Source organism: Berghia stephanieae, chromosome 11 (genome assembly GCF_034508935.2).
Source record: "Berghia stephanieae isolate SIO BIC M18660-M18661 chromosome 11, UCSD_Bste_1.3, whole genome shotgun sequence".
Classification (NCBI taxonomy): domain Eukaryota; kingdom Metazoa; phylum Mollusca; class Gastropoda; order Nudibranchia; family Aeolidiidae; genus Berghia; species Berghia stephanieae.
In genome coordinates this window covers 19,271,409-19,285,361 of record NC_088370.1, presented here as the reverse complement: position 1 = coordinate 19,285,361, position 13,953 = coordinate 19,271,409, and the positions used below count along the sequence as shown (strand labels likewise).

At 35.6% G+C, this 13,953-nt stretch overlaps 1 protein-coding gene and 1 long non-coding RNA gene across 2 annotated transcripts in view; both read left to right on the top strand.

Moving 5' to 3' along the window:
• LOC144956713 (uncharacterized) overlaps nt 1–13,953 on the top strand; it is a 224,672-nt gene that overhangs the window by 157,863 nt on the left and 52,856 nt on the right. The window lies entirely within an intron of this gene.
• Nucleotides 13,555–13,953, top strand: part of LOC144956712 (isatin hydrolase-like) — a 33,428-nt gene continuing 33,029 nt past the window's right edge. The window contains exon 1 of the mRNA XM_078887388.1: nt 13,555–13,721. The gene's annotated coding sequence lies outside the window, so the exon portion shown is untranslated. The remainder of the gene's footprint in view (nt 13,722–13,953) is intronic.

Sequence of the window (13,953 nt, the reverse complement as noted above, 5' to 3'; positions counted from 1 at the left end):
TGACAGTTAACGTAATATTTTGGATGGCCGAAGTTACCCTAATTTGGCGCATCCCCCCCAGTCCAACGGTGGAGCTCTCAGATCCTGGCACAAGTCGAGGGGTTTTCCGCTATTTGAAGATAGTATAATTCGACCTAGTTTCTCGCTCAATCAGCTGTAGCGATACTTATGGAGAGAGCATTAACTGGATCTTGGATTGCTTTGCACCACGGTGTTGATTCAGTCACTAATTCGCGCAGTGATGTCACCAACACACGAGTCGGCGCAGTCCGTGATTCGGAATCTTGAATAGAGTGGAGACTAAAAAGGCAGTATGTTATTGGCGAGTTGGCGAAAGACAGTGGAGTTAAAATCTCTGTTTTATTTTTAATTAAATTATGCTGTTAATGATTTTTTAAAAGATTGGTGTGGTGCCTGGCACCATTCGATCCAATGGCCAAACGCCACTGTCAACGAGTATATTCTATAATTTGTTCAGAAAAATGAGCTCTGCAACGCAAAGTCAAGTTTTTATGGCTATAGCTATAACAAAATGAAATCAGACTAAGAAAATTGTTGGCTGCATCGTAACGAATGTGACGATTTTCCTATGGGTGGTAAGGGGAGGGTTAACGTACACACTATAGATCGCTTGATTTCCTAAATACTGGGTTTAAAGATAGTCAATACAAAGACCCCAGATTTTTATCCCTAGCTATAGGAGAGCTAACGCTCCTATTTCCAGGTTTTAACCACGCACGGGTAAGAAAATATAAAGGCCGAAAACTAGGTCAACGTTTTAGTGGAGCTATCAAAATGTTTTAATGAAATATCGTTGGTTAGAGCATAGCCTTGTGCACTCACTCAGAACACGTCTCCCGTAGCCATTCTTCTTCTTCTTCTTCTTCTTCTTCTTCTTCTTCTTCTTCTTCTTCTTCTTATTCTTCTTCTTTTTCTTCTTCTTCTTCTTCTTCTTCTTCTTTCTTCTTCTTCTTCTTTTATTATTATTATTATTATTATTATTATTATTATTATTATTACTATTATTATTATTATTATTATTATTATTATTATTATTATTATTATTATTATTATTATTATTATTATTATTATTATTATTATCATCATTATTACTATGATTATTTTTATGATTATGATTATGATTATGATTTTATTATTATTATTATTATTATTATTATTATTATTATTATTATTATTATTATTATTATTATTATTATTATTATTATTATTATTATTATTATTATTATTATTATTATTATTATTACTAGACGTCTATTATTATTTTTGTTATTATGATTATGATTATGATTATGATTATTATTATGGTGATGGTGATTATTAATTCCCGAAATCATCAAATGTAGAAAGTCAGCCCTCTTTGAACCATTACATAAATTCCTGTATCTTTACCAGATAGAAGGAAAGATACCTCAGGATATGCGAGACGCCAAGATCATCACCCCCTACAAAAACAAAGGTCTCGCAGTCACTGTAATAGTAGTAGTAGTAGTAGTAGTAGTAGTAGTAGTAGTAGTAGTAGTAGTAGTAGTAGTAGTAGTAGTAGTAGTAGTAGCCTATGGCTACACCTCCAGATTATGTTTGTTGATCGATGATGTCAGGTCATCTCCGGCTTCAAAGATCGTTTCATACCCCTCTTCTAATTTTGTTACTGGGCATTGCAGGACCAGATGATCGATGGTTTGACGTGCCCCTTTGCAGTATTTGCAGATTGGTGAGTCAATGAGTCTCCATCGATAGAGGCTTTCTTCACTGCGGCCATGGTTGGTTCTAAGTCGGTTCGTGGTGACCCAGTGTTTTCTTTTTGCTGTTTTAAAATCAGGAAGGCGCAGAGTGGGGTTGGTAATGAATTGTCCATTTTTTGGCAGGTTTAATTGCCATTCATTGGTCCAGGCAGTGGTGATGTCAAGGTTTTCTATTCCGGATTTGTGGAAGGGTCTTCTGGACTTAAGTCGATTTGTCTTTTACTATTTTTGCCAGGGGGGTATTTATTGCCAATATTGAGTGGGCCTTGTTTAGCTCTTTTTGATTTGACAGTGCTCTTCTTAGGTGTGGAGGGGCTATTGCGCTGGTAACTGGGAGCCATTGTGTTGGTGTGGTTTTTATACAGCCGCCTAGTACTCGCATGGTGTCTCTTAATTTGGTGTCAAGTTTGTTTGTATATGAGCTCCTTGTCCATACTGGGGCACAATACTCAGCCGCACTATAGCAGAGTCCAAGCGCTGTTGTCCTCAATACTGTTTGGGATGCTCCCCATGATGTGCCAGCAACTTTTCTGAGAAGGCAGTTTCGTTTTTCGTCTTTATTTGCACAGTTCTCGAGATGTTTTCTGTACGTTAGTTGTCTGTCTAAAGTGACTCCAAGATATTTGGGGTTATCTTCGTTTGGTAGTATTGTGTTACTGACTTTTACTTGGAGGGGTTTATTTGCCGTTTGGTTGTTCAGGTGGAAAATTGTGGCCACTGATTTGGTGGTGTTCATTCTTAAGTACCATTTATCAAAGTAACTTTTAATAATAATAATAATAATAATAATAATAATAATAATAATAATAATAATAATAATAATAATAATAATAATAATAATAATAATAATAATAATAATAATAATAATAATAATAATAATAATAATACTTTATTGCATCCCAAAAAGGAAATTTTTTGTACAGACGAGTTATAATTTACACAATAAGATAAAAATACAATGGAAATAGGATGTATATATGAAAAAGGAGTAGCTCCATAACCAGAGCTGCGCTTTATAATATGAATAATTTCAACACTGTAAAATGGTTAAAACTGTCACTATAAATTAAAAATTGAAAAGATTGGAAACAAATAAATTAATAAATTAATATTTACATTTTGAGGGTTGAGGTGTCATGGCTCAGTTCGTTTTCAATTTCTTTCCAGTTTTTTGATTGGCAAGTGAGAGACCAATCATCTGCGTAGCCAAGTTGGTGTGATCTTGTTTTTGGCATGTCACTGATGTAAACATTAAATAATGTTGGTGCAATGACTGAGCCCTGTGGTACACCATTTCTTATTTTATAGGCTTTACTTTTGTTTGCCCCTAGAAGTACATGGAAGTGTCTAGTGCTGGTCATATATGAGAGAATCTTTAATATTTTCCTACATGGGATGGCTTTTGCTAGTTTATACATAAGTCCTGTTGTCCAGACGGTGTCATAGGCAGCGGAAAGGTCTATCAGTACTGTTCCAGTTTTTAGTCCCTTCTCGAAACCAGACTCTATGTGTGTTGTTAATGCAAGGACTTGTTCTGTTGTTCCTCTCTTTGGCCTGAAACCTGCTTGTTCGACAGGTATGATTGTGTCGATGTATAGGGTGATTCTTGCTAGAATAATTCTTTCTAAAAGTTTATGTAGGCAGCTGAGGAAGGAGATGGGTCTGTAGCTGGATGGTTCTGTTGCGGGTTTGCCAGGTTTTAGTATTGCAATCACTTTGGCGTGTTTCCAGATTTTTGGGTAGGTGCCCTTTTCTATGATATCACTCATTGTCTCTGCTAGCCACCGAATTTCCTCTGGACCCAGATGGGTTATCATATCGGGGTATATTCCATCAATACCAGCAGCCTTACCGTTTTTTACATGTTTGATGGCCTGTTCTATTTCTTGACATGTCACAGGGATGGATAAAAAAATACCAGTATTGGGTTGCGTAGTTAGTATTTTCTGGTATTCTTTGTTGATATATTTTTCAATTTTTTTATTTGGCTTGTGTTGTCCACGTTGCTTGATTTCTTTGGCAATAGCATCTACCTTGATAGGTGCAGCGCTTTTTGATTGGGGTGGAGTTGGATCAAGTTTTTTAATGGTTTGCCATGCGTGTCTGCTTGAATGGCTCATGTCTAAGCCTTCTACCACTTCTAGCCATCTATTTCTTCGGTTCTCTTCAAGTGATTGTAATAGTTCTTCAGCTGTGCTTTGATCCTGTGTTCTTTCATATTCTTCCAGGGGATGTTGACTCTGTTCTGACCAGCACGGTATATAGCGCTTTCTGAAGCCCTTGGGATTGTTCTTTTTGCACATTTTAGAATTAATTTTGTGAACCTGTGTATATTTTCTTGTTTAGGTTCTATTCTTTTACAGGTCTTGTCTATTTCTTTTGAGAATTCCTGCCAGTTGGCTTTTCTGAAATTCCATCGAGGAGTTGGTAGGGAATTCATCATTGGCAATTTAATGCCTGTTGTGAGGATGATGGGGCGATGTTGGCTATGGGGGAAATTGTTTAGTACTTCTCTTGTTGTTGAGGATAGTGGGAGGTTTGAGTCTTTGGATACAAATGAGAGGTCAGGTGTTGTTTCACTCTGCCATCTGGCTGACCTGAAGGTTCCCTTTCCTTTTGGGTTGTAGATTAATTTTAGGTTACATTGGTTTGCCCATTCGCTTAGTTCATTTCCTGCTTCGTCATTGTTTTTATATCCCCATTCATTATGGTGACTGTTAAAGTCACCTGCCAGTATGGCTGGATGGTTGATGGGTGTTTTTGGTGGGTTAGTCCACTTGGTGTTAGGCGGTTTATAGATGTTTGATATTTCTGTATCACCAAATTTGATTGTACATCTCTGCGAACCACTTTACTCTGTGTGACCACCTAGGTCTGTTGTTTGATCTGGGGCTCTTGCATAAGTGATTATTCCATACTTTGGGTGGTTTTGTCTATTGATTACAGAATAGCCGCTGATATTATAGCGTGAGGGGGATGAGTTGTCATCTAGATGTGTTTCTTGGAGAAGTGCTATATCAATATTGTGTTCGTTATGTAGTTTGGCCAGATATTCACATTTTGCCATTGATATTCCCTCGACGTTGAGGTGTAGGATTTTGATCTTAGATCCTATAGTTATATAGTTCTCGTTGTCAACCTTATTTGGTTGGCTGTGATTGGGGTTGGGGGTGGGAAAGCGGACCTTTTTATCCTGGGCGACGTCCGAGCCAGTATGATAATATCTTCTTGGTTTCTTCATCATGATTAAGGAAGTGTGGGTCCAGGAGAGGGTAGGCCCTGTCTGGACGCCGGGTTTACAACGCAATGTTGCAGTAGAGTTGTCAGAATATAGCTAATTGTAGATATAGACTGCCTACGGGTCTCCAGCTCCGAATTTTTCCTCAGGGTTGTTTCCCGAAGTCTCTCCCTTGAAAGGGTATTCCGCGAGACAGCGGAGGTCAGTTGTGACCACACTATTTATTAGGAATAGCTCCCTGAGGCCTGTCTGGGCACCAGAGCGTATTCCACACGCCGGTGGGTCATGCATGCCCTAGACTTTAAGGGGGTCTCACCCCGAGCACACAATCGCATTGCTGCGTCAACTACTCCCAGCCGCGAGGCCAGTTTCCCCAGGGATGCGGAACGAGGACCCGCATTGTGCACTTGAAGATGTAACCTATGTCCACTCGTACAACAGCGGTGTCCCGAGACGACTGTTGCTGATGCCATAAAGAGCAGAAAGCCGAAGCTTCTAGGCCACATCGACCACCCACCCCCACTGTAATAACTACAAGGGAATCTCTCTACTGAGCACTGTGGGTAAAGTCTTTGCGCGCGTTGTACCGTAGCCATCGTTATGTTATAGCCTGATACTGAATCCCAAAAGGACTGGCAGTTTGACGTCATTATTACTTTTTGCACTGCCTAGGGAGTTGTCGTTAGTAGAGTTCATGGAAACAAATTATTTCATTGGTTGAACTACTGAATACAACTCACGATTTGTTTTCTTATGTGGCAAAAGACTGGCATATTGACGTCATTTTTTGCTCAGTATCAGGCCATAATTTTACGAAGGCCACTCGCTCGACTGCAAGTCCTCGTCGAACGTATCTACCCAGAGTCACAGCGTGATCTCAGAGCCGGTCGGGAATTGTCCTTTGATGTTGTAGAAATTGCGATTTGATCCTTTTTATTCGCGAGTGACAGTGACACTTCGTTTGGTAAAAACCAGACAAAAATTACAACTTTGGCGAGCAAAAATGACTGATGGCAAGTATTGTAAACTTTAAAAATTATTATGAATAATTTATAACTCCCTTGATTGTGGGCCGATTTTGACAATCGTGGTATCAATTTTATTGTAATAGAGAGATAGGAACTTCCGAGTTATTATTTTTTTCAGATGCGAAATTATTATTTTGTATTATTTAGCACCAAGAAAAAATGTTTGTAAATAAAAATGTTACACTCTGATCTAACGCTCTTCTTGTAGAATTGTGAGTCAAGCGTACCAAAGTCTTTGACCAATCATAGGCTCTCTACTCGGTCGACCGAGTTTTGCAAAAAAATTGTAACACCTTTTTAAGTAGGCCTAATAGGTAAAATCTAAAAGTAAGAAATATAATTGTGAGGAATTTGAAATTCACATTGCTGAAATAAGCTTGAAAAATGAGGAACATTGGTCTTTATTTCAGAAAAATCGGTTGAAATCGGTGTTTTACGAATAAATTTGTTTATTTTAGCTTTATTTTTAGCAACTTTTTTTAATGTATTGGCCGATTTCATGATTTTTATACCATTTTTCACGCTCATTTACTCGTTTGATTCAAAAGAGTTTAAAAAAACAAATTTCGTTTTTTGATTGCGAGTCCAGCCTTACTAATTGATTCATGAGCGTTGAGACAGTGACGCGACCATTACATACAAGACCTCGAGGTCCAGGCAACAGGACTTTTGGTATTACACAACCACTCATCACTTTCGGTCAACCGTGTTCTTCGAGGATATACAACATATACCGCCTTTATGAAGGCTCTCAAACGATTTGCAGCATCAGTACTACCGAGATCTCGTTCATGACGACGAGATGTGACGTACTACTACTACTACTACTACTACTACTACTACTACTACTACTACTACTACTACTACTACTACTACTACTATTACTACTTTTACTACTACTACTACTACTACTACTACTACTACTACTACTACTACTTTTACTACTACTACTATTACTACTACGACTACTACTACTACTACTACTACTACTACTACTACTACTACTACTACTACTACTACTACTACTACTACTACTACATAAAAAATATTTTTAATTCGTTCAGATCTAGTTCGATCTACGAAGATGATGACAACTACCACCCAAAGTCACATGCCACTAATTCGTTTTTATCTGAATTTTCCACTGCAACACGTGAATAGAAAAGTGAGATATTTTAATAGGCGCAAAAAAAAAATAAAAATAAACAAACAAACAAACAAAAAAAAAAAAAAACAAGATCCACGTTGGTATATAATTTAGAGTACAGTGTTTGTGTGTTTTTTTTGTTTTTTTTTTTTTGTTTTTTTTTTTTGTTTTTTTCCTTTGTTTTCTTTTGGTGTTTTTTTTTTTTTTTGTTGCGCCTTTTAAAATTTAGGATTATAATGCAAAATACACAAACCTTATCAAAAAATATCTCTCTATGGTGACATAATACATTTTCTTTGTGGAAATTTTCAGACAATTTCATTGAATAGATTCTATGAAACTTTTGACACAGTATCCCATAACCTTAGAAAAATGACGTATTGAGAAAATAACAGAATCCTTTCCGTTTTTCACACTTTTCTTACTACCTGTACCCTTTTCGACTGTGTTTTTCGTGCCTTTATAGTCTATTTTAAGAAGTTGGACTTCAATAATATTATTTCTCAGATAATAAAATATCGTTTTCTATCAAAATCTAAAAATCAGTTTTTGAAGGATTTTCCTCATAATTAGACCCAAACCTACCCTTAAAGTTGGTTAAGTCAGGTCTAGGTCTGATAAAAATAAATGAGAAATCGTCATGTACTTAATACAATCCCCGTAGACAATGTCGTTATATAGTAGAAAAAAAGTTCAAATATTACTTCAGACCGGTATAGAGATTAAAACAGGGATTCGAATACGAGACGTTTTGGTATGACAGTTAGACCATCTACCCATCGATCAGTGAGAGCCTTGTCACGCTGTGGAAACTTTGTATTTGGCAATGTATTTATATATCATATTATAGTTCTACTCAGTTATCTATACAATATTTAAACACAATACCAAACACCATCCCAATTCCTTTTTTTGGTGCGGAAATTCCTTTTTCGGCATTGAAATTCCTCCGAGTTGTGTCTGAAATTCCTGTGAATCAAATTGATAATTGGCGTACCTGGGTATGGGTTAGCGAATCGATCATAATTTTTTCAGAATTTGATAAATTTACAAAATTTTACTGTTTTCTTATTCCATATTGAATATACTTTGAAATTTTGATGGACGTAGGCCTTTGTTTGTCTGCAAAATTAGCTTTATTATCAAATTAAAGAGAAATTTTGCGTTTTCTCAAAATTCCATTTTGCGCCATTTTCTGATTTTCTAACATTTATATCTGGATTGTTTTCCATCAGATTGTCTTCAAATTTGGTCAGAATCTTTCTTATGACTTGTTTTGCATCATGGATGGGTTTTAGGGTAAACTAGAATTGACTCTTCAACAGTCGTAACGTCACTTCCTTCCTAAAGACGCATGGTAACTTAGTAACGCTGGCTCTAAACTATCGGAACAATGGCGGACGCCCTTATGAAACATTTCTCCGGCGAGCATAAAAGCATATCCAGAGGATAAAAAAAAAAACATAAATTGATCATGTTTTGACTTTTACACATTCTGATCACTAGACATATGAAAAGTTCTAGCCAGCATGAAGAATAAAAAATAATGATTCTCTTTGTTTAGAACCAAGATGGCCGCCGTTGCCGGGCGGCGTGACATCAGACTATTGAATCCAATTCGGCGCCAAATTTTCAGTCGAAATCGAAATAAAAATTTTTAAAAAGTATTTTCAGGAAATTACTAAACCTATCCAGACAAATGCATTACTGTAAGAAATTTTGGGGTTTTTTTTGGGTCTATTTTTAGCCTATTTTGTCTCACTATGTCCTCCCAAAAAATATTTTTTTTGGCTTTTTTTTTTTGGTGTTAATAATCAAATTAGACCTACCACCTGAAAATAACAAGGGAATAGCAATATTAGCATTACAATCAAAAATGGATTTTTGACGACAGGTCCCCCCTTAATGTCGATTTACAAGACGGTTAAAATTTTTGAAATAATTACATTTCTTACAATCATTTGTATATATAAAATATTGGCGCTGGCTTCCGGCGACAACAGACGTGTTGTGAATGTTTACCTATTTTCTACACATATTTTTGTTCATTTATCATTCAATCGTCGGAATTTAAGCCTAATTTTTATTCAAAATGGATGTGAAGTATATATTGTTCCTGATTTTTATATTTATTATTATATTTATAAGCATAAATGGTGTTTTAGCCTGTGATTTTGCTGCCAAAATAAGCCTATCGATAACTTATACTCCAGAGACTCTCCGATCCCTCCAACCCGTGTCACCCCCACCACCCACTATTGACACATCGTTTATTAAAGTAAGAAAGAGGGGGAGAAAAGGAGGAATAAAAACAAAATTTAACAGACGGCCTTTTCGTCCATTTTTACCCTGTGTAGTGACAGGTAATGTAAGATCACTGAAAAATAAAATTGATGAACTGTTTTCACTGTGTCGTTTTAATAGTGACTTTCGTCAAGCCTCCATAATAGCGTTAACAGAGACTTGGCTATCTCCTCACATACCATCATCATGTTTTAATATTGAACAATATTCACTATTTCGAGGAGATCGGACTAATGTAAATAAACGAACTGGGGGTGGGGTGTGCACATATATTAACAACAAATGGTGCCACCCCAATAACTGTCAGATAAAGAAAATGTATTGTGACGATTATATTGAATTTATTACTGTTTCGTCACGACCATATTATCTACCCCGGGAATATACTCATGTCATCATCATCAACGTCTACATTCCACCATCATCAGACAACACCACAGCGAAAAATATTTTGAGGAAAGAAATACAGGACATTCAAATTAAGTCACCCGATGCCGTATTGATGGTCACTGGCGATTTTAACCAATGTAACGATTTTACTCTCCCGGGACTTCATCAATACGTGGACTGCGAGACAAGGGACAAAAAAACATTAGATTTATTCCTGTGTAATATTAAAAATAGTTATAAATGTTTACCCCGTGCCCCATTAGGTTTATCTGACCACTGCATGCTCTTGCTACTCCCCACCTACCGCCCTGTTTTTAAACGTGTAAAACCAGTAAAGAAAAGTGTACAGATCTGGAACGGAAGTGTGTGTGAAGATTTGCGTGGTTGTTTTGAATGCACTGACTGGAATGTTTTTATCGAATCATGTGATAGTGTGGATGAGCTGAATGACTGTGTGAGTGAGTATTTAAAATTCTGTGAACAGCTAGTGTCTTGTAAAAAAGAAATAAAATATTATCCTAACAACAAGCCTTGGATAACAAAAGATCTAAAACTTTTATTGAACCAAAAGAAAACTCTCTATACTAGTGGAAACAAAAAAGATCTGAAAACAAAACAAAAAGAGATAAAGAGGGTAATATCTAGTTGTAGAGATAAGTACAAAAATAAAATTGAAAAATGCTTTTCTTCTGGGGATATACGGGACACGTGGCGGGGGCTTAAAACTGCTGTGAACTATAATCCAAAGCCCACGATTATATCAGAAGATATCGAAATTGAAACTTTAAATAAATTTTATTCACGTTTCGACACAGCAAACACATTTGATATTGAAAATGAAAAACATAAATTAGACAGGGCTTTGGAAGATGAAATGACTATTGAGGTCAGTGAAGAGGAAACGAGATTCGTATTTTCGAAACTAAACGAGAGGAAGGCTGCTGGGCCGGATGGATTGAAAGGAAAACTATTAAAAGAATGTGCCCACCAGCTTTCCCCCATTTATACACATATTTTTAACTGGTCCCTCCAATGCGTTTCGATCCCTGAAATTTGGAAAACTTCAAAAATTATTCCTGTTCCAAAAAAAGAAAAACTTGAAACTATGAACGATCTCAGACCTGTTGCACTGACTTCAATAGTCATGAAATCTTTAGAAAAACTTGTTCTTGTTAAAATTAGGAATCAGTTTATGCCATTGAGTGATAGTCATCAATTTGCTTACAAACCAGGACGTGGCGTAGAGGATGCCATTTTGCTGTTTACAAACAACATCTACAGGCATCTAGATCACGCTAGGAGCTATTGCAGATTGCTTTTTGCAGATTTTTCTTCAGCGTTCAATACAATGCAACCTCAGTTGGTTGTTCAAAAATTGACTAGTCTGAATTTAAACAAGTATATAATTGCTTGGGTGCTCGAATTTCTTACGAAGAGAGCACAATATGTTCAATTAGGACAAAACAAATCTTCCTGTATAACTACAAATACTGGTGCTCCTCAGGGTTGTGTATTGTCCCCTGTATTATTCACAATATACACGAATGACTGTAGAAGTCAAAACCTGAGTGTACCTTTAATAAAGTTTGCAGATGACACCGCTCTTCAAGGCCTCATAACAAATGGCAACGAAGTGGCTTATAGGCAAGAAATTGATAGATTTGTGTCTTGGTGTGATGCCCACCACCTAGAGCTTAACATAAGCAAGACAAAGGAGCTAGTGATTGACTTTAGGAGAGTGAAGGAACCGATAGAACCGTTAAAATTAAAGGACCAATTCGTCCAGCGAGTTCCTCACTACAAATACCTTGGTGTAACGATTGATGACAGGCTCAAGTGGGATGAACACTTGAAAATAATTAGGCATAAGATGTGCAGACGTACATATTTTTTATCAAAACTCTCTCAGTTTAGAATAGATAAAACCCTCTGCACATTATTTTATAGAGCAGTAATCGAAAGTGTTTTGTCATTTTGTATAACAGCTTGGGGAGGCAATTGCTTAGCAGTGGAAAGGAACAAAATAAATTCAAATATTAAAAAATCCATTAAACGCTATATAAATGATGTTGACGATGTAGATCTTTTATACGAGAAATTTTGTATAAATAAAATAACTAAAATATTAAATGACCAGTATCATCCACTAAGACCATCAATTATTATGTCAGAAAGAAGTGGTCGCCCTTTTTCTATTTCAACGAAAACAGAGAGACACCGAAAATCTTTTCTGCCGTCCAGTATTAGGCTTTATAACAACAAACAATAATCATTTTATATAATTATTTCTCATTTTTACTTTTTAAAAATACAAATATTAATTTATTATTTTATTTGTTTTGCAATCTTTTCAATTTTCAATTTATAGTGACAGTTTTAACTATTTTACAGTGTTTGAAATTATTCATATTATAAAGCGCAGCTCTGGTTATAGAGCTGCTCCTTTTTTATATATATACATCCTATTTCCATTGTATTTTTATCTTATGTGTAAATTATAACACGTCTGTACAAAAAATTTCCTTTTTGGGATGCAATAAAGTATTATTATTATTATTATTATTATTATTATTATTATTATTATTATTATTATTATTATTATTATTATTATTATTATTATTATTATTATTATTATTATTATTATTATTATATAAAATATTGATGGGATCACTCACTTATGTGTGGCCAAAACATATGTTTCTGTGGCTTTCATCCACGTCGTCAGTTGGCATATTGTCCTAAGAATAAATTTTATTCCCTTTGAGATCGATGTTTACATCCTTGTATTCTTACTTCCGTTGTGTTGTTGGTTTAGTGGTGATTAGTGTTGATGTGTAGTGACATTGTTGTGGTGTGCTCTCATTGCTTATATATATATATATATATATATATATATATATATGTGTGTGTGTGTGTGTGTGTGTGCGTGTGTTGTGTGTGGTGTATACATGTGTGTATATGATATTGTTGTGGAATGTGGTTGCGTTGGGGAAGGGGGAGGGGGTGGGGGAGGGGAGGGGGTAGTATGTTGGTTAGGGGTAGATGCTAGTTCTAATGATAGTGGTAAAAATGGTCATAATAATAATAATAATAATAATAATAATAATAATAATAATAATAATAGTAATAATAATAATAAGAATTATAATAATAATAATAATAATATATATATATTATATATATGTGTGTGTGTGTGTGTGTGTGTGTGTGTGTGTGAGTGTATAAGTGTGTTAAGTTACTCCCTTAAATGGAACTTTTGTCATAATCATGTCTACTTATAATCTCTCTAAAAATGCTTAGTTATTGCATGAAAAAAAGCCAAACCGTATACACTGTTACTACAACTTATTGACATTTTCCCCTTTCAAATTAAATATAAAATGTAATCCTTTTTGTATATTTTCAAAATCATTTTGATATTAATTACAATTTTTAAGATGATTAATATTAGCTTTACTCTTAATCAACACAATTTCTAGACCAAAAAAAAAAAAAAAGACAAGTCATTTTATATAGGCAGTGGAGAGTACAGAGGTGCACTTTGTGCCTTCTTGAAGAACGAATAGCCTGTGTCTATTGCAGCTATCTACCTACTGCGAGGCAGTCCTCCTTCTTGCTTTCAAATAGCGTTGCTTATCGCGCGGAACTCGTGTTCGTGTTATGGAAAGAAGAGAAATTATTTTAAACGCCATTCACAGGTCACAAGTCACAAGTTCATTCACCGTACGGATCGAGCGTGCATGTTCACTGAAATTTTGACTTGTTTTCCGGCAGGATTTTCCCCTTTCCAACCAAATCACTCTACACATTTAATATTTGTTGTTCAGCGATTCATATTTAAAACTGGAGAGGTAAGAGATTAATTTGTTTTTATTGATTGCAATTGTTTTAGGTAAGAATCGAAGTGCTACTGCGAATATTGATTAATTTCACAGTAAAATTTTGGGAGGACTTCCGTAGTTTTACAGCAGTTTGATTATATTACTTAAATCTTTTCGCTCAAACAATGTTTTATCAGGGCTATAGTATCTTTAGTTATGGTTGAAGAGGGGTTCAGGTAAATTACTCACAACAGCCGTCAGC